The 27070-nt window shown below is 39.5% G+C and overlaps 1 protein-coding gene across 9 annotated transcripts in view; it reads left to right on the top strand.

Annotated features, from left to right (window-relative positions):
• PPP2R2B (protein phosphatase 2 regulatory subunit Bbeta) overlaps positions 1 to 27070 on the top strand; it is a 476090-nt gene that overhangs the window by 328445 nt on the left and 120575 nt on the right. The window lies entirely within an intron of this gene.

Raw genomic sequence — 27070 nt, 5'->3', positions numbered from 1 at the left:
TATCTGCTCTGTCACTCCATCCTGAAATCTGGGGTGTGGCTGAAGTAGCCATGTAAGAGCATTCACAAATAACCTCTTTTATTTAAAAGGTGGGGGTGGGGGGTGGTGTGGGAGGAAAATGTAGGAACAGCCTTATGTTCTATATTTTATTTCAGATTTTTAAATATTATGAAAAGGAAGAAGGAGAAAGCATCTATGTATGTAAATATATATTTGTAAGTTACTATGTATACTAGATATAGTTAAATAATTTTTTGCCACTTTATAATTTCCAGGCATGGTATGAATAAATCTACACTTGGCTTAACTTAATGCAGTTGAATTGATTTCTGCCTGCTAATCTGTGATTCTCTCTCAGTGGGAAATAATCAATAAGGTCAGTTGGGCCCACTTTTGCACGTCATTGGTCCTAGTTTTAATCTTGGTAATCCTGGCTGTAAACCACTCACTATGGAGGCGGATTGATTGGCAGCAATATTTGCTCAATGATTCTGTGGCCATATTTGAGGCACATTTTAGCTTGTGACTTGGTGTAACTGTTTCTGCACTAGCGTTTAGTGCCTGTTTTCTTTCTTATACTACAAAGGGCCTATTGAAAGGAAGCTTGGGGAAAATCAACTTAACAGGAAGGGAAATGAAATAAGTTTTAAAAGGAAATAATAATAATAAAATTAAAGCACTATAGAGTCTTAGTGCTTGAGGAATTTGAATTGGATTAGACATGGGGATGGAGAAGGTCATAACATTTAGTCCAGAAGCAAAAATTGCCATCAAAGTCACTAAGCTACATTTAATCCCAATTCCTTCTCATTAGGTGAGTAGGAGCTACCTCACCTTTTCCTTCTTTTGTAAAGAATATCTTTTATGTATCACAAGTGAGGGGAGTGCTGAACATGATGCCTTCCTTTAGCCTCACATGATAGTTTTATAAATTTCTAGTGAAGTCACACATGAAGGGAATTTATAAATCCAGCATCACTGCCCAAGTCCTTTCAGTCCAGCATATGTTGAAAAACACTATTTGAATGGTGAAAAGAGAAGGAAAATAATTCTTCTTCCACCCACCTAGCCATTCCATCCATCAATAATTCATGACAATCTTCAGACCAAAAGACTGTCGTTAAAGAGAGTAAAATGATATAAGCAAAGTGCTTAGCATAGGACCTGGTTTGTGTATTACTATATTAGTTTGCTAGGGCTGCCATAGCAAAGTACCACAAAGTGGGTGGCTTAAATAACAGAACTGTATTGTCTCACGGTTCTGGAGGCTGAAAGTTCAAGATCAAGGTGTTGGCAGGGTTGCTCCCTTCTAAGGCTATCACAGAAAAACTGTTCCAGGCCCCTCTCCTAGCCTCCTTTGGTCTTCAGGCAATTTTGGGCAGTCCTTGGCTCACAGATGCATCATCCCCCCTCTGCCTTCACCTTCATCGCCTTCATGTGCTGTTCTCCCTCTGTGCATACCCATCTCTGTGTTTCAGTTTCCCCTTCTTATAAGGACACTAGTCATATTGAATTAGGACCTACCCTAATGACCTCATTGCAACTACTTCTGCAATGACTCTTATTTCCAAATAAGTTCACATGCCGAGATGTTGGGGGTTAAAACTTCAACATACAAATTTTGGGAGGACACAATGCAACCCATAATAATTATTATCATTTATTATTGTATCTTCATTATTTGTTAGCTTTTCATAATTTCCTTTTTACTATAAATCTATTCTCTACCCTGCAGAGAATTAAAAATTTGCAAAAATAGGAAAAAGTAGGGAAGTGAAGAAATCAGAATATCAATGCATAGTGTGAATATCTTCAAGTAATGATGAACTGTTGGGCATAGCCACCATATTCAGGCATTAATGTTTCAGGTAAGAGGATCCAGAACAACTGGCCAGCCCAATCCAGTGAGGCAGCAGAGCTAGTCATTAGTTACACCCCAGCCATCCAGAGTGTTGGCAGTCTCTCCAATGGTAAGATTTTGGTATCCTTTCATACAGTGAGCAGGCAGGCAGCGGCCTGCCCAACCTCACCAGATGGTGTGGAGTCCCCCGCGTCACTGGCGTCATACGCATTTTAGATTTATTAAAAAGCCCACAAAAAAAGCAATACCCTTTGGAGCAATATAGTCTCAAATCCAACAATTTCCTGCAGTATCACAGCAAAGTTCCCCCCCGGGCAGCTGTTGAGATGGTTAGCCAGTAATTCTTCAAAACATTTTTTTTCTGACACATAGACAACATTTTCCTTTGTAAGAACGTGAAGGTTTGATTCCTCCAGAGCCCATTACATAGACAGATTGGCCCCTGAGATAATTACAAGAAGATAGTCTAATGGGTTGGATTAAGGAAATCCCATTACCTCCATGAAGAATCACCAGTGAGGTACAGACCCAGATGAGTCTTCCTATACACACAAATATAATTTCTTACCTAAAAGCATAGAAACACCATTCAGTTCACCTGTTTATATTTGGAAACTAGGCTAATATCGATCTGTCAAAACCAAAAATATTCTGTTGAACCAGAATATTTTTATTCTACTCTGCTTCAAAAATAATTTAGGATGACATTCAAGGATCTATCAAATATGACATGATAGACTACGTTAAAAGTTGGGTGGCCTAAAATTGTGTACTCTCAGTATCAGAATCCGGCCTCCCAGCACAGGCAGGAGTGACAGCTCTCACAAACCTAACAGGTGGTGAGCCAGTCCTTCTTGAGATGGCATGATTCTCAGAGCTCTGAGTTCTGTCCCCACCTCCTGAGAGGCAGTCACCCCTCGCATTATACCCCTAGCTATTGATTCCCATTTGCCCTGTAGAGGGGTGAGAGAGTGGAAAAATCCTTGGGTGTCCAAGAAGTATGACACCTACAAGGACACCATGAGTGTTTCACCCTCCATTCCTAGAAAGGCAGGATTTGTATGAATATGCAGCACTGTCAGCTCATAATTTATACCTTCCCCTGACACCAACATGTCCAACTTCAGATTATAAGTACATTTTTTAATGTCTAAGAAAATGTTTTAGAAGGTGAAAAAAATCATTTTCATTAGGTTAAGACGCTGTATTAAGCTCATCTCTGTCCTGTACTCTGTTAGTGTCCAAGGCACATATGTACATGGAGAAAGGGGGGGTTGCCTGCTAGATGAGAACCTTCCTTACTGCATGTGCTCTGTCCTTATCAACTAGGTTTTTTCAAAATCTCTCTGATAAGCAGAGGAATTACCTGGGGAATTTTTCAAATTGCAGATGCCTAGATCCCCATTCCTAAAGAATCTGATTCAGTAGAACTGGGGTAGGACCCAGGAATCTGCATTTTTTTTTTGAGATAGAGTCTTGCTCTGTCGCTTGGCTGGAGTGCAGTGGCGCGATCTCAGCTCACTGCCACCTCCGCCTTCTGGGTTCAAGCGATTCTCCTGCCTCAGCCTCCTGAGTAGCTGGGATGGAATCTGCATTTTTAATGTGTTCCTTTGGTGACTGTGAGCTTCGTGGCCTATGAGACATAATTTGAGCAGCACCTGTGATCTCCTTTCTTTTAGAACACTAATTTTTGCATTATTATCCTACCATCATTTTTTCAAAGTGAAATTTCTTCATGTTCATCTGTGAAAAAATACGCTCATTGTGAAAAAATAATCAGACAGTGTGAGTAAAAATCATCAGTTTTTTCAGCATTGAGATGGAATTGCCCTAAATGTTTTATGTTTTAATGGCATCTGTCAAGAACTTTGTGTGTGTGTGTGTGTGTGTGTGTGTGTGTGTGTGTGTATCTCATTTAAAAATATTAATTTGGCAGACCCAAATTTATGGAAAAGAAAGAGGGAGGTAGCTTCCACAAGACCTTTTTCTTCCAGAGATAACAACTTTTTCTTTGAGTTCTGTGACTCCAAGAGTTCTTCATTTACAACAGCCTCTTCCCACGGTGGTTTCAAAGCTCCTTATTTACACCTCTACCTGGAGCACTCTTCTTTAAAGTCTGGGTAGCTACCAGGTGCTCTTAATGACTTAGGAGACATAAGGGAAATTGCCATCTCCAAGATTCTTTTTTCTTGCAAACATTATCTTGTCACCACAGAGCTGTTCTCTTTTATCACTTGTACACCTCCTTCACTTGGAAAAAGTTAGGTCACATCAACATTTCACCTATTCATTTTTCTACCTTTGGTGAGAACCATCATTTAGCATTTCACCTCTGAGAAGTCTTTTCTAGCTAGAGAGGGCTCCCAACATTTCCCAAGGATCCCCATTTATTCAGTGCTTTGTAATCATTGTGAGGTCTTAGGTTCCTTTGAGAATCTGATGAAAATGATAATCTCTCATTCCTAAAATCAATGCATGTATTTGCACCCACATTTTTCCAAGTATTTTCAAGAGGTCCAAGGAATCTAGGTTAAGGATACTCCCTGATAATATGTCCTCAGCAGACTGAATTCCCTCAGGTCTAGAAAGGATTCCCACAGACATTATTCATTAAAATAAGTATTGAGCATCAATTATGTAGCAGACACTGCATTGGGGTACTGGGGATACAAAGAGAAACACAGGAACCCTTGTTTTAAGGATCTCAGGACAGAAATGGAAGTAGATGGATAAATAGTGATCATGGAATGTGAGAAGTACCTGAAACACAGCAGGGCTACAGTAAAATGTTCTTAAATTATAATTGTGACTTCTTTCCTTAAAATCTTTGATGCATCCTCTTCCTATCATGCACAAAGACCTTCCTCATGAACCTCAAGCTTACTTCTCTAGTATATTCTGAACATGTGTCCTTCCTTTGCCCAGTCCTGGCACTCCATGCTTCCATCTCATTGAAATCTCTGTTGGTCCCCAAATGTACCATGCTTTATGAGTCTTTATATGAGTTGTCCCCCATCCCTGGCATTCTTTCCTCCCCATCCTTTTCCCTTTTGCCAGGCCAACTCTCATTTGTCCTTTAACACTAGGTCTGGAATGCTTTCTCCAGTATGCTTCCCCTGATTTCTCTAAATTCTATTTAGATGCACTTCTTGCCAAGTACGGTGGCTCACACTTGTAATCCCAACACTTTGGGAGGCTAAGGCAAGAGGATTGTTTGAACCCAGGTGTTCAAGACCAGCTTGGGCAACATAGTTGAGACCCTGTCTTTACATAAATAAAAACTATTTGGGTACAGTGGTGCCTGGGCTCAAATGATCCTCCCACCTCAGCATCCCAAGTAGCTGGGACTACAGGTGTGAGCCACCACACCTGGCCTCCAACAACTATTTGTTAAACCAAATACACTGAAAGAAGATGGTGACACCCATAAATATAACACCTGACTGAAGAGTTTCCCATTTATAAATGTTTTCACTGGGATAAAAGGCTTATATACTAAATAAGCATTGTGTAACCACTGTATATTACTTAGGGATTATGACACACTGACAAAAAATAATGTGGCAAAAAAAAGTGGAACGGATCAAAAAGTACAAGCTTTAAAATCAGGCATACCTGATTCAAATTCCACCTCTTTTGCAGGCTTGACAAGTAACCTTCCGTTGATTTCATAGATATTTGTTGAATCATGCTCTGTGCAAGGCAATGTGCTAAGTGTTAAAGAGGTAAAAGTAAATATTCTCTACAATCTTGGAGCTTCCAATCACTTTCTTCAGGTTCTTTATCTGTAATTTGGGGCCAACAATGTTTTCTTGGAAAGCTACTGGCAAGATGAAGCATAATATGTATCAAAATGCCCACTCTAGGTCTTTGCATGAAGTAGACACTCAATAAATGCTACCGGAAGGCACAGCTCCTATAATTTAATCAGGACAGGTCAATGAACATTCACAGTGCAGCCAAAGCTCTCTGCCAATATGAAGTCCACAGTAGCTATTGAGCCCTTGAAATGTGGCTAGTCCAAATTGAGATGTGATGTAAGTATAAAATACACACCAGGATTTGAAGACTTACCATGAAAAAAAAGACAGTAAAATAACTCAGTAATATTTTATATTCATTACATGTTAAAAGGATAATATTTCAATAAATTGAGTTAAATAAAATGCTGTATATGATTTTATGTTTTAAATGTTATCATTGGAAAATTAAAAATTATATATGGCTCACATTATTTCTATTGAACAGTCCTGGGTTAGAGAGGAAATGTACCTTATAGGTCTAAAAAGAACAAACTGGAGATGCCAAAGGTGATCCAGAAATGTATACCACTAGGTAATGACTGAGCAGGGATGAAAACACAAAGCTGCATGAAAGCAAAGCTGCTTTCATGCCCTCATGGTGGTATTAACAGTAATTACCAGATTACACCAGAGTCAGAACATTCTCATTCACTTTAGTTCAAATACCAATTGTGGAATGTACCCATGTACACACCTAGGAAAGGGGGTGGTACTGGGGGCTGGGAGGAAGCTGGCAGAGATGTCCTCAAGCCTTACGATGGCTGCTATGATTCACTTCCTCATTTGGAAGCATGTTAAAGCAGATGGGCTTTAGACACGTGAGGTTTGGATGTCAGCATCATTCCTTCCTATGTGATCTTGGGCAAGTTAGTTATCTCTCCAGGCCTCAGTTTACTCATAATAATAACTAGATCAGAAGATTTCTGTGATGACTGAAGAAGCAAATGCATGTAAAACATGTGGCAGGGCATAACACCCAGTTGTTAGTTGTCACTCTATTAGTTTGTTCTCATACTGCTAATAAAGACATACCCAAGACTGGGTAACTTATAAGGAAAGAGGTTTAATTGACTCACAGTTCAGCATGGCTGGGGAGGCCTCAGGAAACTTAAAATCATGCCAAAAGGGGAAACAAACACATCCTTCTTCACATGGAGGCAGGAAGGAGAATAATGAGTGCACAGTGAAGGGAAAAGCTGCTTATGAAACCATCAGATCTCATGAGAACTAACTCACTATCACAAGAACAGGATGGGGGAAACTGCCCCCATGATTCAATTATCTCCACCTGGTCCCTCCCATAACACGTGGGGATTATGGGAACTACAATTCAAGATGAGATTTGGGTGGGGGCACAGCCAAAGTATATCAGTCACCATCACAGCCTGTTTTATGTAATCATAAATAATAATGCCCACCACATATTTGGTATTCAATAAATGCTTGTTGAATGAATGAAATAGATCATCATCATCAAATCAAGCAATGGATGACTCTTTATTCCTGAAATTTCAGTGTCATCAGGTAGGATCCTGCTGCTATACCTCTAAATGTGGGTGTGTGTCTTGTAAGAACAGTCACAGCTACTGAGAACTGCTGACTAAGTTGTCTCTTGTTTTGACAAGTGTCCCTCAGCGTTGACTCTACCCTCAGGCCACTCCATAGCCATTCCAGCAATGTCCATGGTTTTATATTTCCCTTATGCTTTCCACTTTTCCATTATACCCGAGTGTGAGACTCTTTTTTCCCCCATCCAATTTAATCGTATAAAACCTGCTCTGATTTAGAATCTCCTTTGCAGCTAATCGAACCTTGCAGCATTCTATTAGCTCTTCCTGTTTGCTCTCGGCCCAAGCTGAGGCATCTGGGATTATTATGTAATAACCTGGGCTCATATCTGGTCAGTATATACCATCCCTTTTCATTCTGCAAATCCCCTCAGGGTTCTCTCTCTGTTTGCAAGGGGTGGGAGAAGAGAGTGGAAGGATTGTAGTGGGGGGTTTTGGTGGGAGGGGACTGTTTGCTAAGAGTTATTATCCCACACTTATCAGTATTAAACTGGATTTGACAACTCATAGCCTGGGATTTAAATGATCTAAATCCTTCTTCATTTGGCAGCCTGGTTTTACCCATTATTTATTGTGCTACCCAATTTATTATCATCGGCACACTCGGAGGCTTGGCCTGTGGTGTCTTCACAGCCAAGTGATTTATACAAATAATAAAAAAGATCGGGGTTCCTACCAATGAAATTCAAAGCAATTCCACCTCTCCTTTTCCTCTCATCTAGCTCAGTTCATCTCTTACACATTAACCCTTGGCCTTCTTACTTCTTCTCCTAGAGAAATTCATCCTCAGCTTCCTTCTGATCCCTGGAAGGAATGCTATTGGCAGGGAGAGGGGAAGGTAATGAAAGTGGCGATTTAGGTTGGTGCAAAAGTAATTGTAGCTTTTGCCATTAAAAGTAATTGCAAAAACTGCGATTACTTTTGCACCAGTCTAATAGAATTCCAAAACATAAATATCATCAGGTCTTTATATGGAAAGTACCATGCAAATCCTCTCTATACATTATAGGATTTGGTTGTCACACCAGCACTTTGAGGTAGACATTGATTTTATCCTATTTGACAGCAGAGGGTCTCAGTTTGAAATATGCTGCATCTCAATCTCACGAGGACAGGCAGAGTGGGAGAGAGAAGCATGGCCAGGGGGTGGGGTGTCTGGAACATGGCCAGGATGAGGGGTAATACTGGTACCAAAACTGTAATGTAACATGAGCTTTGAAATCAAGCAGACCTGGAAGTGAATTCCAGTTCTTTAACCTATTGAGTTGTAGGACCATAAGTAACCAGTCTGTGCCTCAGTTTCCTCACCTGCAAAGTGGGAATAATAAAGTAGATAGGTAATTGTGAGAACTGAATGAGATCTTGTATATAGGGCATTTAACACAGTTTCTCCATCTGTTAAAAATGGCTAATGGCCAGGCTCATACCTGTAATCCCAGCACATTGGGAGGCCAAGGCAGGAGGAATTCTTGAGCCCAGGAGTTCAAGACCAGCCTAGCCAACGTAGGGAGGCCCCATCTCTACAGGAAAATAAAAACATTAGCCAGGTATGGTGGCATGCATCTGTAGTCCCAGCTACTTGGGAGGCTAAGGTGGGAGGATCTGCTTGAGCCAGGGAGGTTAAGGCTGCAGTGAGCTGTGATCATGCCACTGTGCTCTGGCCTGAGCAACAGAGTGAGACCTTGTCTCAAAAAAAAAAAAAAAAAAAAAAAAAAAAACCTAACTCATTTTATCTTCACAACAACCCTATGAGGTAATATATGTAAATCACTTAAAACAATTCCTGGAAATGCTCAATAAATGTTAGCTGTTATTACTACCACTACTATTACTACCACCACTGCTACTACTACTGCTGCTATTACTGTCATGAATCAAATTCAATACAAAATCAGTACTTTCCAGCTTGTATATTGCAAAGACCTTGAGTAGGGTCCTGGTAAGCTGAATTCACCCATGATAGTAATTACAGCCTATGCTACCAAATAAATGACGTGTGTGTATGTGTCTCTGTGTGTGTGTGTGTGTCTGTGTGTGGTTTTGTTTTCCTTGCCCCAGATCTACTTATGGCCTTCTCAAACTGGTTGCTAATTCTAGACTTTGAGGGAAGTTTTGTATAAAGCTCTGGCCCAAGCTTAGAACAACTTTAACATGGGAATTCAGTGTCCTGTCATCTTATCTCTCTGGTCTCAAGCTTTAGCAAATCTACTTATATTAGTTCACATGCTTCTTACTGAAAACCAGATGTTTATGGGTAGCCTTCTATTCACTTACTTAGAATATTTACAATTAGAAAGTTTATTCATTTATTTAAAATATGGGCCAAGGGTAGCTCTGTTGGAGTATCTGCTATGTTGAAACTGGAAGAAGCCCCTCACCCCCAATTAATTTTATATCTTGCAAAACTATTTATGTTGGCATTGCCCCAACTAACATTTAGCAATCCCATACTGCCATTGCTTTTTGACCACCCAGCCCTGTACTTTGGAAATACTGGAAGTTTTATCCCATGTTCCCACATAACTTGCACTGAGTGGGTTACTGCATATTTAGGGTAGAATATGAGTAACCAGATTGTGGGAACAGCACCTCCCACTGATTTACATTTGTAAAGGAAGTGATGCTGAGAGTTCATGGTAACCTAGAAGTCCAAATTTGGCCCGTATTCTCTCTTATATCCTGTAGCTAGAGCCAAGAGTAATGTTGAGTATGTAAAAATAATTTTCACAGTGAGTGTGTATCAGTAATTTATAGCATATAGATAGCATTGTTTCCAACACAACTTTGCTGAAGCAGCAATAGCAGAAGATGGGCTTTAGAATTGATCTCCTTCACTAACTGTGTGGTCTTGAACAAGTTGTATAACATCTGTAAACCTGGAGTGCCCCAGCTACAGAGTCTGTATGGAAGTAGAATCAATCTCATAGTGCTGTTTGAGGAGTGAATGAAAGAATGCTTTTAGAGTTTGTAACTGAGCACCTGACACAAAGTACTCAAATACTTGTTCCTTATTAGTATTTCCTCTTCTATTGATTTGCATATTCCTAGGCTTTTTACATACAGTAAATTTTATTGATGTTGTATTTGTTGCCTAATATAGTCTGATGGCCACAGTGCTATTAATGCTGTTATTGTTTGTGGTAAAAATATGTTTTACCATGAGCATGGTTTCAACGGGAATTCACTTCCAGGTTTGTTTTACAAAACCTTTTATATTTCCTCTTATACCTCTGCAAGATTGCCCTTTGTTCCTGATTTCAAGGCCATAGTCAGTGTGGAAATTCCAAATCATGCCTCCTTTCTATTTTTGTCCATCCTCCCTTTCCATCAGCTGTCACTTGGTTTTCACTTGCTCTGTGGAAAAACCATAGTTTCTGTGTATTAGCAGCTGGAAGCCTGAGGCTTCAGACTAAATATTATCATTTTTCAGTGCGTATTAAAGAGGTCCTTGCAAACATTTTTAAGAATGTATGTGTATCACAAATGCTGTTTTCTCTTGTGGTCAAAAGAAGTTATTGAAATTCTGATTCTCATACTCGGCCCTATGCAGAGTGACTTACCTTTGACCTTTCACCATAAGTGAGAAGCAGAATAAATGAGTGATGATTTCAACTGCCTCCTCCTTTCTTGGGGTAATGAATGAGTCAGCATCAAGGACTCTGCCAGGAGGCCTGAGCCATAAATATCCCTGCAATCCATCAAAAATCTCTTCAGAAGGTTGTTTTTAAACCGTAAACGGAGAAGGAGTTCCTGGACCTTATCTTAATCATCAAGTTAGTGGGAGATATTTATGCTTCTAACTTTGGGGTCAAAAAGAAAGGCCATAGCCAACAATATAGATAGAGAAATTAATATGACCCCATGATGAGATGGCAAACTTCTCATAGAGGAAAGACAAAAAAAAATTCAATGAACATACCCATTCTGTCCAAATTCTTGTCAGTTGTGTCACGTTGTTTTCCTAAAACTTATTGAGGATTTATCAGATGCCAGGCAGTGTGCTAACGCCTTTATTTCCATTATCTCATTTCATCTGCACACCTCCTTCATGAAAAGCAGAAAGATTTTCTTCACTGTTGTACAGAGGAGGAAATTGAGAATGAGGGTGACTGACTCTCCCAAGGTTTTGCAGCTAATAGATGGCAGAAATGTGCTTTGACCCTCAGATCCATCTGACTTCAAATCCCAAGCTCTTAATTACTCAGTTAAACTCTACAGGAAGCCATGGAAAATGAAGAGGGAGACGAGAAGCATATACAGAAATGCAAGTTGGCCTTCTCTCTGCCACATAAAGTACTCATAGTATAGTATAGTTAAGGTCTCTTGAAAAATAATTTTAATTTTTCATTAGCACTATAAGCAGAAAGCCAATGGATACTATAAGACCCTGAAAAAGTCCAGGCATCAGAGTCCTGAGGCTGCAGCAAGCATCAGGTACCCAGCAGTACCACAGATTTTGCAGCCATTTTAAGTGCCTAACTGGCAATAATTGTATATACCTGAAAACATCCCATTTTTGTCTCCATTCATTCTAACCTACTTGGAGTACAGTATCCTGTCAGGCATGTCTTTGTGACACATGCGATATTTTATTTATGAGAAGAATATCAAAATATGATTGTTGGATTAGCTGATAGAGCATAGATTGGAAAAGGAGTCAGCTGGTGTGTTGTATGTAGCTTCAGCAGGAAGATACATCTAATCTGTGCTTTTCTTTCCAAACTCACACCTCGTACATGGCTGAATCTTCCTCTCTAACCCTTTCTACTGTGAGCCTCAAAGGCCTCATCAGTTTCTTCCTGGAATGCAGAGAATATCTTTTGGCTACATTTCCTGGTCAGACTCCTCATGCCCATTCAGGCTTCCCTGACCACCTGTCTTTTTAACGACATAAGTATAATCTCCCTGTATTAGTCCATTTTTATGCTGATGATAAAGACATACTCAAGACTGGGAAGAAAAAGGTTTAATTGGACTTATAGTTCCACATGTCCAGGGAGGCCTCAGAATCATGTTGGGAGGTGAAAGGCACTTCTTACATGGTGGCGACAAGAGAAAATGAGGAAGAAGCAAAAGTGAAAACCTCTGATAAACCCATCAGCTCTCATGAGACTTATTCACTATCATGAGAATAGCACGGGAAAGACTAGCCCTCATGATTCAATTACCTCCCCCTGGGTCCCTCCCACAACATGTGGGAATTCTGGGAGATACAATTCAAGTTGAGATTTGGTGGGGACACAGCCAAACCATATCATTCTGCCCCTGAACCCTCCAAATTTCATGTCTTCACATTTCAAAACCAATCATGCCTCCCCAATAGTCCCCCAAAGTCTTAACTCATTTCAGCATTAACCCAAAAGTCCACAGTCCAAAGTCTCATCTGAGACAATGTAAGTCCCTTCTGCCTATGAGCCTTTAAAATCAAAAGCAAGCTAGTTATTTCCTAGATACAATGGGGGTACAGGTATTGGGTAAATACAGCCATTCAAAATGTAAGAAACTGGCCAAAACAAAGGAGTAACAGGGCCTATGCAAGTCTGAAATCCAGAGGGGCAGTCAAATGTTAAGGCTCCAAAATGATCTTCTTTGACTCCAGGTCTCACATCCAGGTTACACTGATGTAAGAGTCTTAGGCAGCTCCGCCCCTGTGGCTTTGCAGGGTATAGCCTCCCTCCTGGCTGCTTTCATGGGCTGGCATTGAGTGTCTGCAGCTTTTCCAGGCACACAGTGCAAGCTGTCAGTGGATCTACCATTCTGTGGTCTAGAGGACGGTGGCCCTCTACTCACAGCTTCACTAGGCAGTACCCCAATAGGGACTCTGTGTGGGGGCTCCAACCCCACATTTCCCTTCCACACTGCCCTAGCAGAGGTTTTCCATGAGGGCCCTGACCCTGCAGAAAACTTTTGCCTGGGCATGCAGGCATTTGCATACATCTTCTGAAATCTAGGTGGAGATTCCCAAACCTCAGATCTTCACTTATGTGTACCCACAGGCTCAATACCACATGGAAGCTGCCAAGGTTTGAGGCTTTCGCCCTCTGAAACCACAGCCTGAGCTGTATATTGGCCCCTTTCAGCCACAGCTGGAGCAGCTGGGATACAAGGGCACCAAGTCCCTAAACTGCACATAGCATGAGGACCTGGGCCCAGTCCTTTAAACCACTTTTTCTTCCTGGGCCTCTGGGCCTGTGATGGGAGGGGCTGCCACGAAGGTCTCTAACATGGCCTAGAGACATTTTCCCCATGGTCTTGGGGATTAACATTAGGCTCCTGCTACTTATGCAAATTTCTGCAGCCAGCTTGAATTTTTCCCCCAGAAAATGGGTTTTTGCATAGTCAGGCTGCAGATTTTCTGAACTTTTATGTTCTGTTTCCCTCTTAAAACTAAATGCCTTTAACAGTACTGACATCACCTCTTGAATGCTTTGCTGCTTAGACATTTCTTTTGCCAGATACCCTAAATTATCTCTGTCAAGTTCAAAGTTTCACAAATCTCTAGGTCGGAGGCAAAATGCCGCCAGTCTCTTTGCTAAAACATAACAAGAGTTACCTTTGCTCCAGTTCCCAACAGGTTCCTCATTTCCATCTGAGACCACCTCAGCCTGGATTTTATTGTCCATATCACTGTCAGCATTTTGGGCACAGCCATTCAACAAGTCTCTAGGAAGTTCTAAACTTTCCCATTTTCCTGTTTTCTTCTGAGCCCTTCAAACTGTTCCAATCTCTGTCTGTTACCCAGTTCCAAAGTTGCTTCCACATTTTTGGGTATCTCTTCAGCAACACCCCACTCCTGGTACCAGTTTACTGTATTAGTCTGTTTTCATGCTGCTGATAAGGACACACCCGAGACTGGAAAGAAAAAGAGGTTTCATTGGACTTATATAGTTCCACATGGCTGGGGAGACCTCAGAATCATGGTAGTAGGCAAAGGCACTTCTTACATGGTAGTGGCAAAAGAAAATGAGGAAGAAGCAAAAGTAGAAACCCCTGATAAATGCATCAGATCTCATGAGACTTATTCACTATCACAAGAATAGTATGGGAAAGACTGGTCCCCATGATTCAATTAACCCCCCGCCCCGGGTCCCTCATACAACATGTGGGAATTCTAGGACATACAATTCAAGTTGAGATTTCAGTGGGGACACAGCCAAACCATATCACTTCCCAACTGTTGGAGTATTACTTTGCTCCACATGAAGACAGGAGAGCAAAGTATTAACCTACAGGATGTGGAGTACAGCAGACCCATGGAGATCTGTTAACTCGGTGACTCTGAGCGTGTAAAGAACATAATCTCTGAGCCCATTCTCTCTTCTGGGAGAAAAAATAAACACACCTATTCAATGTTTTTGCTGCTTAATAAGCAATAATCCCTCTTATTACTAAACATGGGGAAAAGGTCTTATTTAAAAATATTCTGTTTATAGGAGTCACACAGTGGAATGGATAATACTGAGAAGAAAATATTTTCCCCCTTCATGATTCTGAGCTCTCGTAGGTAACATTTGCTACATTGGTATCTCTCCATTCTCTGTCCTTGCTTTCCTTTGGTTGGGGAATCATTGCATCTAAAAAAAAAAAAAAGAGTAAGTGTTTCCCTGGCAATCATATTCAGAGAAAATAAAACAGTTTTTTTAAAGTGAGTGAGTTACTTTGTGGTATTTAAAATTATACATGCTTATTACAGAAAACTGAGAAATAGAATTATCTCAAAAGAGCAAAAGTAAAATTTTAAACTCCATCCAAGCACACAAATACTGCATGATCTCACTTATATGTGAATCTAAAAAAAGTCAAACTCATAGAAGTATAAAGTAAAATGGTGGTTACCAGGGGCTGGTTGTCAGAGTTGGGGGTTGAGATAGGTGAATGGGGAGCAACTGGGTATGGGAAGATGTTATTCAAAGCATATAACATTTCAATTAGACAAGAAGAATAAGTTTTAGAGATCTGCACAACTTGGTGACTATAGTTAATAATAATGTATTATATATTTCAAAATTGCTGAAAGAGTTTTTGGGTATTTTATTTTTTATAATTTTTAAAAATTTTTTATTTTTGGACTTAGGGGTACAAGTGCAGTTGTGTTCCATGGATATATTGCCTAGTGGTGAAGTCCGGGCTGTTAGTGCACTCATCTAAATAGAGTACATTGTACCTGATAGGTGATAGTCCATCCCTCATCCCATTTTACCTTCCTACCTTCTAGAGTCTCCAGTGTTTATTATTTCACTTAAAAGAGTAGATTTTAAAATATTCTCACCACAAAAAGTGATAAATATGAGGTAATAGTTATGCCAATTAGTTTTATTTAATCTATCTGCAATGTAAATATATATTGAAATATCACATTGTACCCCATAAATATGTACAATTATTATTCATCAATTAAAAATAAAATTTTTAAATTAAAAAAACCCTATCATAATCCTACCCTTTAAGACTTCATCCACATCCTTCCTGTCCTTTTTTTTTTTAAATAAATGTTTAACATAGCTGTAGGAATCCACACTCTGGAATGAATGGAAATATCTATGAGCTAATACAATGAGACCTTGTTCTTGTCACTGTTTTCTATGGAATCAAATTCAGCATACAGCTGAGCAATTTTGAATTTCCTGAAGGGTAGTTTAGAAAATGAAGTTCCAAAAGAACCCCTTTGTAGAGGGCGTCAAAACACTAGAGTGTGTCTGTTCTATAGGATGAAACCTAGCATTCAGCAATCCTTCAGTTGTCCCTTCTTATGGGAACGCCTCCTTGAACCACAAGAAATCTCATCATGGTGTGTATCCTAGTTACAGAGCCATTCAAATCTAACGTTTACATAGCCACAGAACTGGGTTTCCTCTTGAAATCTAGAACTGTATATGTGGCCCTCTATGCATCCTGATGATTCCCCAGAAGCATTTATAAACATAACCAACTTTTGATAATTTATACAGCAAAAGAGACTATAGGAAATCCTTTGTAAAGTAGATTTCTCAGATCAGATCCCATGAGCCTGAGATTCAGAATGGTTTTGTTCTTAAGATATTGACTCAAGGACTAGACTGTGTGGGTTTGAATCTTAGCTCCACTACTAACTGGTTTTAGAGTGTTAGGCAAGTTACCTAGCCTTTCAAAGTCTCAATTTCTTTGTATGTCAAATGAAAATAATAGGAATAAACAGATTTGCTATGAGGATCAAGTGAGTTCTTGCATACATGGTGCTTAGAAGAATGCCTAATGGGTTGTTCAACAAATATTAATTGTCACTATTGTTAATAATCAGGGTATGTGTGCATGTTTATACTTGGCCATACTCCCCTTCTGCACTATCCCAAAAGAGACTATAAACTCACTAGGGCCAAAAAGTCCTGTGTTCCACTCTTCATCCTCAGCAGCACCTAGGACAGTCATATCTAGTTTGTCATAGATGCTGAATACTCCCTAGTTGGCTTAAATTGGCCAAAATCCTGGTTTTCTTCCTGCTTGTTTGGCACCTAGTAAGTGCTTGGCTTCAGGCTCTGGGGGTGGGAATGCAGTGGTGGAAAAGGAGGCTTCACAGGATGGTGCCTGCTTTTTGTTCCTCCTCCTCTGGCATGATGGATTCTTCCCTTTAACCCTTTAATGCCTTGAAGACAAGTGATGATCAAGGCTCCAGGTAGGACTATCAAAACCGATAGCTGCTGCTAAGATTCCAGTATTTATAATGTACATAAGATTCCATCTCTATCCAACACACGAGCCCACTGATGCTTTACAAGAAAGTCCTCAGTGCCTTAGAGTTAGCTTTCATAGTTTTCTTATAATTTTCAGCTTCCCATGTGCCATGCTAGGCACAAGGGTACAACAGTGAACAGGACAGACATGGGCCCTGCCCTTCTAGAGTCTAGTGAGGAAGATGGGCATAATGGATAGTAAGTACATGTGATAAGTTCTGTCAGGAAATGCACGTTGCTATGGGAATCTTAGGAAGGTCATGTAACTATTTTAACAAGTCAAAGAAGGCCAGTTATTTAGCTTTAGTAGGAAACAAAGCTCTCCTTAATAAAATATAAAGTAAGTGCCATATTGTGGGTTTGAAGATTTCTTTGTTCTATATGATCTATATTTTCTGTGCTGAGAAGAGGATAGTACACTAAAAATCAGCATGTCTTGTAACTCAGTGTTTTATGGTCAACTTATAACACCTTCAACATATAGAAGAATTAAGATCATTATCTCCTAAGGCAGGCTTTCCAACATTTAGATGCATGCATGCATATCCTAGCTTCCAGATACCTGCATCCATTTCCCTATGGCTGGTTATTTTTTTCTAAAATGGGTTTTTTTTCCTGCCTTCTGATAGCGTAGTGGCAGAAATACATAGTTTCTTCATGCTGTGTTTTTACTTTCCATTTTCGCAATAAAACTATATCACTGCAGAGGAAATCAAATCTAATCTGCAATATATTTAGCATGAAAGCAATAAGAAGCATTAATTCACTCCAGAAAGAGCAAAATACAGTCGGGTACTCAAAGGAAGAATCACCATGGAAACTGTTTTCTTGAAATTCTGTGCTCTCCAGGCTCCAGGCATGACTAAGTGAAGAAAGGAAGGCAAAGGGAAGAGAAGAAATATTTTACCCTTTCTGTTGTCACTAAAAATGTTGCTGAAGAATTTCTATGAATTATTGATTACATGAATAGAAGTATATATGAATTAGAATTATGAAACTGTTGTCTTTTAAATGAGTGTGTAAAAGCACACTGAGAACTTGTTCCTCAGTGTTCTCCCTTCCTGACTGTCAAACCCCTATTGAGCAGTGTTCTCCCTTTCCTAACTGTCAATAATCCTATTAAGGTCAAAAGTTTGAAGAGAAGCACTAGGAATTGTGATGATTAAAGAATTATGTGAGCTAGAACTAAGGTACAATGCGTTTGCATGTAACTCCCAGATAGACTTGCTTTTGTATACCATTTTGAGATGATTATGGTTTCAGAATTTTTTCAAAGATATTAAATATGTCAAGATCAGCACAGCTCCTGCCTTTGGGACCGTGTTAATGGGATGTGATGGAATTTCCCTAAGGAACTTCTTGTAGATTAGATTCACTCTGTGTTTGTGTGCACATGTATATATCTAACAATGAGCCCACTCTTCTTGCTTTCTACATTTTTACCTCCTAATTTATAGATTTTTCTCACTGCAACTATACATTGTATTATAATAGCTCTGACAAGAATAGCTACCATGTGTTCAGTTTTCCCTGTGAGTCGATCACTATGCTGAATTCTTTGCATTATAACATCAAGAGCATAAGCTTTTATTTGGGTGCTATTGTGTATTATTTAGCAAAACAACAATAAAAGCTCACTAATAAAATAAATGTTTATATTCTCATGTAACCCTCAAAAAAACTCTATGAGAGTCCCCATTTTACAAATGAGGAAATTGAGTTTTGGGGATGGCCATCGAATACACTGGATCACAGAGCCAGTGAGTTGCAAAACCTGGAATTGAAATCATGTGGGAATCCTCAGTCCATGGGCTTAACAACACCACTATGTTTTCATTATCAAGGACATAGACAACCTGCCTTTTTAATCTCTGTACAGGCTTATAACTGCCCGGGATCTGGACACGTAAGTAGGACCTTGGTATCTTCACAACAGATATAAATTGAGAATCTACCATTGGACCAGGTACTGTCCTAAATATAAAAATTGAAAATAAGATAACATCCCTGCTTTCAAGGAACTTACAGTCCTCAGGAAATGTTGGCACGAATGAATGAAACAGACAAAATAGTCAAAGGTTCAAAGAAAAAAGGGATTAATGAGATTTGTGGATCTGTTGAGTTTGTGTGGATGAATTTGTCCTGGCCCTCCAAGAGGGGGAGGAGCTTCTGGAAAGTGGGAGGAAGAGAAATGAACATTTAGGGAAAGAAAACATGATTTTAAACACAGAGATGGGAATGAGTGAGAGGGGTTTCAGGACCTGTTAGAAGATCAAGGCATGTGTTTTAGAAAAGTGAGTTTGAACAAGTACATTGACCATTGGTCCAATCAGTAAAGAACCATGAAAACTGGGGCAAGGAGGTTGGATTTTATCCTATCAATGCAAGTCACCTTTCAAAGGATTCGTGTGTTTATTCTGAGATGTTAACTACTTACAGTAAGGAGCATTATTCTTTTGTATTCAGCTTTTATACATGTATACAACCATGTCACCCATTAAAGGTATAGGATACTTTTAGGACTCCGTAAGATTTCCTTTTGCCCACTCTTACTTAATTCTCTCTTGCCCAGAGATTATCAGTATTCCAACTTTTATGTGCGTATTCAAAGGGAAGCGATTTTTTTTAAATGACACTATGAAAGTTTAAAGGAAAGATGAATGACTGATGGGATGTAGCACAAAGTGTGGAGGTGAGAGGTTTCAAACAGGGAGACCAACAAGAGGATGTTATGAGGTTCACTCCCATTCATCCAGTCAATTAAATATTTATTGAACACTTATTATGTACCATACTCATACACTGGGAATACAGTGGTAACCAACATATGCTCTCTCAATGAGGAGACCAACAAATAAACAGTTATCTTATGGTGTAGTAAATGCTATAGTAGGAGGAAATATACATTGTTCTTAAAATGGGCATCTAACCCAGAATAGGAAAGTCGAGGAAGAGATGACAAATCTGAGGATCGAGGATGAATAGAGATTAGCCAGACGAAAGGGGAGACTGAGATGAGGATGGTCCCAGGCAGAGAAGCACAAAGAGGAGCAAGGACCTGTTCATGTTTAGTTAGTGGCAGCAGACAAGAAAGAAGTCAAAGAAAATATGTTTTTTAATCAAAAGAAATGGCCAAACTTAGTAATTACATTCTATCACAAGAACCATATCAAACTGGGTTTCTTCAACACTGGTACTGTATATAATTGTGTTTCACACTATGTATCAGGCACTAACCTGATTGTGCAACATTGCAAAAAATTTCAGATGTTCAGCGTTGTGGGCTTTTTTATTATTGTTTATACTGTGGGCAACCCACCTGCTTGTCAGTCATTTCTCTTTGAACTTGAGCCAGAAAAACCAGTCAGGCAGTAAGATTTCTAACATCTTTCACCTACTTCTGTTAGATGAAGCTGTTTTCTCATTCTTTGTAGCATATTTTTTAGCTTCCCCTTTTCTGGACTGGGCTGAACTGTGCTGTGCAAAGCAGCCAGGCTACCCCCTCTTCTGACTTTTAGTTTGTTTCCTGGGGCAGCTTTGAGAAGCTATTGAGTTTCCAACACTCATTTTTTCTCTCATTCATCAGCAGATAACTCAGTAAGCAGAAAGTGGCCTTTGTAGCCCCGCAGACCTGAGTTAAGTAAGCCCTAGCCTAAGTCTTACTGACTCTCTTTGTGACTTCAACAAGTTACTTAATGTTTCTAGGCTTTGGTTTTCTTGTCTGGCAATAATAGCACCCACTGCATATGGTGTAAATGTCATTAAAATCTAATGTTGTAAAAGCCCTAAGATAGTACCTAACATATAGCAGGTCTTCAGTAAATAGTATCTAGAGGTAGTAAAGTCGAGTGGTTTATAGCAAAAAGCTCTCAAGTGAGACTGTCCATGTTAGAAGGCTGGTTCTGCCAAAGGCTAACTGGGTTAACATAAGCTTCCAGTGGCTCAGTTTCCTCATCTGTAAAATGAGAGTAGTAATAATGACATCCACCTTATGGTTTTATTGTGAGGGTTAAATGAGTTAATACATGTAAAGTTCTTCACACAGAGCCTGCTGTGTGAGTATGCATATCTCTACGTCCTATATTAGTAGTGTTCCTGTTAACCTTAATAATTATTGTTATTTTTACATATTACTTGGCCCCATCTATGAGAATGGGAGAGCAGTACCTACCTATCCTACAAGGTTGTTGCAAGAGCTACTAAACAGGTATGCATGGCTCAGTGCCAGGCACACAGTGGGCTCCTGATAAATGTTTGTTGAGTGAACGAGAGCAAAGTGCTTCTCTCTAAATGATTTCTGTAAATGTTTTGCCTTAATGATCACTGGGAGCTTCCGCACAGGAGGAAGTGCCAAAGAAGTTCACAGGGCGGCAGCCAGGCTTGGGCCTGGTGGAATCCGATGATGTTGAACAAAATAGATTCAGATCAGTCTATTTGGTGCCATTGAAACTGTGCCAATGAGCAGCAAAATGTGATTTCATGTTGGGAGAGTGCCAGCATCCTGGTTTGCAAATCAAAGAGAATCCTACCTATTTCTAGCACCTTCTCTCTTTCTCCCCTCAAGATTCTTCTGTGTGGGTTTTCTTACCTTTGAAAGAGCCTCTGGATGTTTCACAAAATCAGGCCCCAGATGTTTGAAAGACTTTTGCAGACAAGGTAATCAATCCATTTGGTGGCCAGATGCTTTCTGAAAATTTTCCTGCTACAGCACTGCAAGTTTCTAAATTCATTAGAAACATAAATTAATTAAATCTAATCAACAGTGGGTGATGCAGAAGATTAAATAGTGAAAAACAAATACATTTCCAACTGGGTCAGATTAGAGGCAGAGAAAAACAGCTCCAGTTTGGAGGAAAATGTCAAGTTAACCCTTCATGTGATATTCTTGGAAAACTTTGCAGGCCTGAGTCACCAGGTGAGGCTGTGGTTCTTTCCAAATTAAGACTGCCCTGGTGGGTTGACTTTTCAAGAAATAATAAAGAAATTATCTGTTTCTAAAACATTTTGGAGTGGTCTTATTCTCTTATGTATTCACCGTAGTGAAAATCTCTATCATTCCTTTATCATGAAAGGTCTCTAGAGATAAGATTTGGAAGGGGCTATGCACTATATATAAAGCAATATTTTTCAGTAGCATTCTATAGTCAGATAAATTTGGAAAGAGAGTGAAGTCTTCTTTACTCCACACTAGAATAAGTTACCTGAGTTCAGGATTGTCTGAACTGAATCTGTCAATATTCAGATTTAATATTGACTGTCAATACTAAATCTCCAGCACCAAAACGAACAGTGCCTGGCAAGTCCTTAATAAAATCTTAATGAATATCTGTAAGTCCTTAGTAAATATCTGCTAATGTATGAATTGTGGGTGAACTTCTTCCTGACAGGACGACTCAATATTTACCCAGATAAATCCCCAAGATGAGGGACAGTGTATGAGCTATTTCCCAACAGTGTTCGACATTTTCCCCCCAATAAACAGCATCTTAAGGAACTAATGGTCCATAAGATATATTTTAGATAACTAAGCTTTAAAGTATGGTTGTATAGCACCCCTATCCTTTGTCCCATATCCTCTACCCTCAGTCTAAATGAAACTGGAGAAGATTCAGGGTGAGTGAATAGTGAATTCATGCAGTCAACTTCTGGGTAAGGGGCTGTCCTCCAAGAATGTGCTTAGCTTACTGGTTAGGCCAGCCCTTAGCTGTGATTTGACTGTTTTTTCATTCCACACTTGCACTTGCAGTGCTGACAAGTGACCTAAGGCTGTGGGGATAAAGGTGTTGCTGCCTTGCATGCAGCCCTGTAGAGAAGTACCAGTTTGCAGAGGATACCACTCAACAGTAAAGACCAGCAGCTGCTAACTCAGATGCCTACCGATGCAAAGTAGCATAAAAGATGAAAGCAGAGAGGTAGAGGGAAACCTCAGGAGGGTAAATGGGAGATGGCATTTGACACTAAGGCTGGGGGTACACTAGGAAATGTTAGGAGGTGCAGTAACTTCAAGACCTATGCCCTTCTAAAGGGAGCAGCTGCTTCCCCACTCAAGCCAGTAATGGCCATATGGGAATGCCAGCTCCATGTTGCCAATCTTTATTTTCCTAAAGAAGCTGAAAAATCTCAATTGTTTAAAATGAAACTTTATACTTTTTAGATGGTAGAAACTCATTCAAAATATTGGAAACCTTTGTGTGGGCTAATATTGCAATGTTAATAAACTAGTCCAAATAAAATAAATCTGCTTGTCAGATATGACTTATCCACTGCAACTGGTATCCTCTGGGCTATTTGGTCCTATGATGTGGAGCTGTGGAGACTTGCTCTGCCTTATCTGGGATCCAGATGACTGATCCACTGGGAACAATAACAACAAATTATATATATTGAGTAGCTACAATGTGCCAGGCATCATGCTAAGCTCCTCCTCATCCTTATCTCATTTAATCCTCATAATTTCCCTCCAAAATGGCACCAATATTATTCTTATTTTACAGATAAAGAAACTGAGATTCAGAGAACTCAAGTAACTTGCCCAAAGGCACATCACTTGTAAATGACAGGGATGAATGGTATCTTTCTGACACCTGAAGTCATTCTGTTAACCATTTATTATGTTACTTCTAGGTAAAATACTATCCTAACATTTAGTGCTTCTGCGTGTCAGGTACCATTCTAAGTACTTTGCATAAATTTATGCACATAATCCTCAACATAATATCGTCTCCATTTTGCAGATTAAATAAGTAGTGGGCAGAGAGAGAGGTTAAATAATAAACCCAAGATTTGCCAGCTAGTAAATGTGGAAGCTATAATTTAACCCGGGATTACAAGACTGCTATTGATCAACTCTTAGAATTGTTTCCCAAGACAAAGTCCTAGGTCAGGCACATAGAAGGTGCTCAGTAAATAGTTTTCAACAAACAGCAAATCTCATTTTCGTCTTGGGATTCTGTGCTGCAGGTGTGGTTGTTGCCTCTGAGTAGCTGCTGTTTCAGCCATTATTTCATGTGACTCACTGGCAGCTGTCACTCAAGCAGCCTTCACTGCGTCACTTTGCTAATTCCAGGCATGCAGAGCAAAGACCGACAAGCCCTAGAAGCTGGCTCAGCCTCTAATGAACTGTCTAATCCAGAAATCCCTTCTCAGGGATCGGGCAATCCAATTCAAACTGCGTATGTGACTGAAATAGTTCACTGGGTCAGACTTCTTGGCATATCAAGATCTTCCCACCCAGTCTCTGGTGTTCAGTTGCCTTTCTTCCTGCAAATTGAAAGGGTGGAGACTGGTTTAGACAAGGGCTAGAATTTAAGTAGCAGAAGGGTGTGTGCGCATTTTATAATGCTTGTGTTATCGTGTATATGATTAGCTCAGCATAGACCTTATTAACTAGAATGAAGCAAATGTGGATTTTATTGGTTTTCAAATTTTCATGATCCCATAGTTCTGCTACACTCAATTCAACTGAAAACCAAATGTATGTGTGTGCATAAGAACAACATTAGAGGATATAATCCAAATGATCAGGCTACAAATATTAATTAATAAATATTCTAGAAAACCATATTTTTTTTTTCTTTTAGACGGGGTCTCACTCTGTCACCCAGGCTGGAGTGCAGTGGTGTGATTACAGCTCACTACAGCCTCAACCTGCTGGGCTCAATCTATCTTCCTACCTAAGCCTCCTGAGTAGCTGAGACTACAGGCGTGTGCCACCATGCCAGGGTAATCTTTGTGGTTTTTGTAGAGAGAGGATTAGAAAACCATACTTTTACTGAACATTGCTTGCATGTCTACTGTATGTCAAACATTGGGCTAGGGGCCAAGAATACCATTGGTTAAAAAAAAAAAAATCAGCTGTGATTCCTGTGAATTATGAATTCTTGTGAATTATGTAGTCTTACAAGGGAGACAGACATTAACAATAAACACTCAAAACACATACATAACATACATAATGATGAATTCTGGTAGAAGCATTAAAGGAAAAGGATCGAGTACTATAAAGAACAATGTGAAGACTTTAAAATAGGCTGTCAGAAAAGTCCACTCTCAGGAAGTGCTGCTGTTCAAGCTGAAATTTTTTTAAATGAAGAGATGTTGGCTAAGGAAAAGGGAGGATGGGGAGTAGTTTAGGCACAGCATGTTTCCCCAAAGTAAGGGGGAAAGCAGGAAATTTATGAGATCCTGAAAGCAAAAGTGGGGCTAGAAAACGGTAAGGAAGGAGGTCGGGGGATAGTTTGAGAGGGAGGAAAGGACCCGTTTGCAAAGTTTTCTTAGTGATAACTTACCAAAGGTTGTATTACCCCAAAGCTTCCCCAAAATGGTGTCTTAGTACATTTTACTGTTGATTCAAGTTCAATTGAAGAAGCAGGAGGTATATTTGAGGTTGTGGCCAGTGTTGAGTCTATATCTTCAGTGCTTAATGGTTTGATTCCTTCTGTTACCTGATAAAATATTGACATATCATTTTTTTATTCCCCAAGAACTTTGCAGAAAACAATGCATCACAATCAGTGCTAGAAACCTGCTATGGTGTGTGTTGGAGAGAAAGGAATTTTGCCAATGCATTTAATAGTTACGGACTTTTTCAAGCTTGAAGCTTCTTCATATTCTCCAAAGGCAATAACTTAGGTTGTTGGACTCAGTACTTGAAATGTTACCCAAAAATAGAGTCCTTGGAGGTATGGAAATGTGATCTGATTTTTACTCCTTTCCTATCTGCTATTCCTAGAGAAAGCATTTCTGAAAATGGCCTTGGTACTAGATTTCTCAAATACTGGTTTTGTTTCAGAGGTGTCCCAGGCTATAAGCCTATAGCAATGAACCATTAAGAATAATAATAAGTTGTAGGCAAAAATGGAACATGTGTGACTTTAAGCTAAGCAGAGAGCTGTCATGTGCATTACACAATCCCACAGTCAGTTGTCCCCATGAGAATCCTAAATCTTCAGTTGTGAACCATTTATGTCATGTTTTCTATGCACAGAATACGATCCTAGGTACTGAAAAAGATGCTATCTACTAAAGAAATAAATATTATTCTGTTTTCAGGGAACTTATAATCTAGTTAAACAGATAACACATGCACAAAGTATATTCGAGCCATCTATTAACATTTATAGCATAATCCAATAGAAATGAGTCATGCCTGATAAGAAGGTGCCAGCTAAGTTAATGAAGTTTTAAATGTAAACTATCTTTACTTGGTTTCTAGAAAAGACTAATTTTCAACTGCGTGTTAGAAGGGAAGGGAAACAGGATAAGTTCTAAGAGGATAAATTCCAGATTGAAGAATTGTTTAAGCAAAGGTCTGAATGCAGGGTAGTACTGAGTGATGGTCTCAGATCCCACTAGGGATCCAGAGGTTCAGAAGTACTGTGAAAATAAGATGCAGAATTTCACAAATATAAGTACATGCATGTTTATGGGGAAAGGATTTACAGCTTTTATTAGATCCTCAAAGAGGTCCGAGATCTCCTAAAAAAGGTTAAGAGCTAAATTGTATTACTAGAGAAAGGTTCAGATTTTACATTCTTTTATTCATCAAACATCAATTGTGCTTAGTAGAGTCAAAATTGAGTAAAATAGGAATTCTGTCCTTAATGAAATACATTTCAGTTAGGAAAATAGAACAAGTACACATGTAAATGACAATGTCATGGATCACACGTAAAAGTACAAAGAGTTACAGTTGTTGTGAGGAAGAAGGAATTTTTTTTCCAATCAATGAAGCTTAGAAAAGCTTCATGGAATAGTTGACATTTGAGCTGGCCTTGAAGGATTTGTGTATTTACTTTTTTATTCAGTCAGTAAACAAGTGTTTTTTGCAAACCTACTAGATGCCAATCCCTATGCTAGGTCCTCCCACTATAATAATGCAGAAGATCTTGCCCACGAGGGACACGCTCTCTCAAAGAATGAGATGTCAGCAGGCACAATTAATGACAGTAATATATTAGATAAATGAAATGGCGTGAACAGTTGGTCAGCAAAGATTGTATTTGCTTTGAGAGTCTGAGGAGTTAAACTTTGATGAAGTGCGTGACAAGGATGGAAAAGTGAAGGTTGAGCCCAGAAGATACACTGGCGTTTTAAGAAGTAAAACCTGTAACTGTGAGTGAAAGATGAAAA

The sequence above is a fragment of the Theropithecus gelada genome, chromosome 6, assembly GCF_003255815.1.
Source record: "Theropithecus gelada isolate Dixy chromosome 6, Tgel_1.0, whole genome shotgun sequence".
Taxonomy (NCBI): domain Eukaryota; kingdom Metazoa; phylum Chordata; class Mammalia; order Primates; family Cercopithecidae; genus Theropithecus; species Theropithecus gelada.
The sequence above is the reverse complement of the archived record's forward strand: the minus strand, read 5'-3'. Positions and strand labels throughout refer to the sequence as shown.